The sequence below is a fragment of the Hyposmocoma kahamanoa genome, unplaced genomic scaffold (assembly GCF_003589595.1).
Source record: "Hyposmocoma kahamanoa isolate Upper Pololo Valley unplaced genomic scaffold, ASM358959v1 102, whole genome shotgun sequence".
Lineage (NCBI taxonomy): Eukaryota > Metazoa > Arthropoda > Insecta > Lepidoptera > Cosmopterigidae > Hyposmocoma > Hyposmocoma kahamanoa.
The window spans coordinates 4,593,715-4,597,821 of NW_020653337.1; positions in this window are offsets into that span (position 1 = coordinate 4,593,715).

The following is a 4,107-nucleotide window of genomic DNA, read 5'->3' on the forward strand; positions in this document are numbered from 1 at the left end:
ATCATTCTATGCGTTATTATTCGAAGGTACACACTATGACTTTTGGTTACATAACATGCAAAGGTTACTGTTATAGCTCGCCAGAGAGTACCCGGCTAAACAGAAAGGGTTTATTGCTTGAAAAGTGGTACACGTTCCCCTTGTGCCATGACTCCCAAACTTTAATGTCTTTGTGGCCGAATGGCTACCATTCTGGTCTGCCACGCAGATGTCGCGGGTTCGATTCTTGAGCCGGGAGAGCTTTCTTTTATAATACCAAGTGACAGGACGAACAAGTCGCGCACCTGATAGTAAACTACCCGCTTGTCCATTACAGTTGCCGTTACCCTGAGACATAAGTTGACAAGTCCCAAGTGCCTGTAATTTCATTCGTACCCTTCCCCTTCAAAACCGGAACACAGTAATGCTTACATTACTTGGCGACAGAAATAGGTAAGATGGCAGTTCTTCCTTAGACGAACTCCTTCACAAGGAGCTCTACTGTCATTAAAAGAAATATTTGTAAGGCCTAATATTTATTTATCTCGTGAGTTTGGGTGTAATTTTGGGGGTACGGATTTCCCTTTGCAACATATTTTGCGTTATTATTGCAACGATTCAAATCTTCTTCTGACTTGTTCAAACTGATTCCCCGTTATAAGGGTGGTGTTTCCTTTAGAGGAGTTCCATGTCTGGCAGAAAGAGATATAAAGGGTTGATAATGACCAAGACTTATTTAATACTGCAGTCTGTGTTTACAGTTTTGTAGGAATATTTTTAAATTTCATGAATATTGTTCTTTATTTTATGGTGCGTACAGATTTGGCGAATGCATTGCCTGTGCGGTGTGCCAGTGCTGTATTCCAGTTTGTTCTACTCAATTGTTAAGTTGCTTTTCCAGATGTCAGATGACAACACGGCTGTCGTCATTATTGTTGCAGCATCAAGTACTTTATTAACGCGTTTGGTAATAACGAAAAACAGGAGAAGACGATGTTGATGGCAGATTGCGTTTTACAAAAAAAGACGGAGTATCGGAACTGAAACATATGTCTGAAATACGTGTCCAAAAACAAACTGAGCAAGGGAGCCCTGAGGTAACGTAAGGTGCGGGTAGTTGGAGAAAGTAAGCATGCGCACTGCGCCAGGGTAGCTCGCACGCGTATCATAGATGGAGCGCGAGCAGCACACTAACAAATCGCCCTAAGTAATCCACGTGTGAAACTCGCCAGGCTGTCGCAAACGGGTGTATTTGCCAGATCTGCACGCCCCCTAACATTAAATGATTAAATACCAATAATAAAATTGTTTCAGTTTATACAAATACGAAAAACTGGCGAAAGTAAAAATTCAATTGAACATGGAGAGATTTCTACGTTTTGCATGAGAAAGTTTTTGTAACACCATCACATTTTTCACGGAGACGCCCAATTTTTTGGACGAGTACCAAGTTCACTGGGTTTTTTTACATCTTAATCGGGCGGTAAGGAACTTCCCGTGCTTAACATTGTCCAAAACCGAGTGTTTTATAAAATTAATGTCTGTTTTTTTCACCTTCCATTATTATTCATCCGAATGCGATAAAACTTTCGTGAGTGGTTATGCCCGCAAAAGTTTGTTATGTATTAGAAACATTTCAAAAGCACTCCAATGATCCTGAGCTTAAAGACAAGAGCTTTTTCTTTCAGTGACTGGTACAGCAAGTATATACTAATATAAATATATATATTAAAAAATAATAATAACGTGCTATACAACAGTTACCTGGTTAAGGGTACAAGCCAGAATATCCAGCCCAGAATCAATTTAGAAAACTTCATTCCCCAAAATAGTCGAATTGAACCAAACCGCTAAAAAGCTAAAAAGATCACAGCATCGCGATTTTTTTGACCTGCTGTTACAAGGGAATTTTTTGAGAGAAGAGAGAGAAAAAACAGTGTTGCCTGACCAAAATAAAAATGGAACATTGTCATATTCTTAACCTGTTAATACAAATACAAATATCCTTTATTGCCACAATGACACTTTTTGACATAAATAACATGTTAAGCCAAAACATAAACAACCAATAAACGGTACGCCAAACATGTCAGAGGGCAAAAGATACGATCGAAATTTGTTTATGCTTAAATTTGTCTCATGCAGTTCGTATTATTATTATGACTTCCATTGTTTTCAGAATAATTTATCCGTAGGTGGGGGCCTTTGTTTACCAGCAGGACAGTTAGGCTTTAAAAAAAAAGGTGGAAGCCTGGAGACCTACAGCACAGGGTATCCTAGTTTAGGCTCCAGCTTTTACAGACTTCAAATGTTTTGGTTTACAACATAATGTTATAGAGTTTTGTGTGAAGGAAATAAACTATATTATTATTATAATTATTAATACGAAGATCGAACACTCAGAAAAAATTCTTTCGATCCGGCCGGATTCGAATCGACGTCTTCTAGTTTACCGTGCCAGACGCTATACCAACTGAGCAACGGAACGAACCAGCGGACCTCACGAATTTTTCTATGTGCTTGAGTTTGTCTTTGTATTTGGTTTTTCAACGACTTTTTAGTCGTAGAAAAACCCAGCTAGTACCTTTACAGCTACCAGTCCTGGCGAGAGATGTCGCTATTCAGCTTTTACAGACTACAAATGTTTTGGTTTACAACATAATGTTATAGAGTTTTGTGTGAAGGAAATAAACTATATTATTATTATAAATATTAATACAAAGATCGAACACTGAGAAAAAATTCTTTCGATCCGGCCGGATTCGAACCGACGACGTCTTCTTTTTTTTTCTGAGTGTTTGATTTTTGTGTTAATAATTATAACAAACTAGTGGAGTAATATCACAAAAAAATAATTGAATATCAATTCAATAAAAATTTCAAATATTATTATTATTATTAAATGTGACAAAAGCATGTTCACTTTTGGCATTATCACAGACCACGGCATTATCATACCGAGAGTACGAGTTTAATATTTTAAATTAAATTAGTTACATTTTTCTTTACTTTCAACTTGCGCGCTTCGTGTGACGTCAAAATTTTTACAATTACAATTTATTCGCATTTCCTATTGGTATTTTATTTGTATTTCGTGATATTTTCTGATTACCACTCTTTGAATTCATTCAACCGTAGAGCCACTCAGGTTTTCAACATTTATACATACCGCATATAAAAGCGGCTTGACAACCGCCGATTAACCTGAGTGGAGGTAGTAAAAAAAGAAATAAAAAAATACTATTTCTGTTCAATATTAGATCTATAATTGTAAAAATATTTAATAAGTATTACCATGTATAATAATATAGTATATAAGTCGGGAAACACTGCCTTCGTCATAATAAAAATAATCGTATTCCCGACAATTATGTTAATTACCCGGTCTTAACATAGTGAGTTCCCTGTATTGCCAGAAAAATGAAATACGTCAAAAACAAAAGTCATTCACCCCTAGTTTGCCATCCTTAGAGGTGGAATATTTTCATCAAAGTTAAGCCTCTTTACAACAAAAAAAAGAATCACCAAAATTAGTTTACAGAGTTATCGCGTAACATACATATTTGAAAACCTCCTCCTTTTTTTAAAATCGGTTAAAAATTGAACAAGCAGAGGTTCAACTAAAAGGCAAAGTAAGATTTGTTGGTAAGATATAGAGATAATTTTTAATTAATACAGTGAATAGCGACATCTCTCGCCAGGACTGGTAGCTGTAAAGGTACTAACTGGTTGATAAAACTGTCATAGATTTCTCATAGATGGCGCTACGACTAAAAAGTCGTTGAAAAACCAAATACAAAGACACGACGCAAGCACATAGAAAAATTCGTGAGGTCCGTTGGTTCGTTCCGTGGCTTAGTTGGTATAGCGTCTGGCACGGTATGCAAGAAGACGTCGGTTCGAATCCGACCGGATTGAAAGAATTTTTTCTGAGTGTTCGATCTTTGTATTAATAATTATAACAAACTAGAGGAGTAATTTCACAAAAAATAACTGAATATCAATTCAATAAAAATTTTATTAAGATATAGAGAGTTTGGCAACATAAAGTGAAGTGACGGTATGAAGAGAGCAGACAGAAACAACAGAACAAAATATGGACTATCAAACATATTATACAAAAGATTA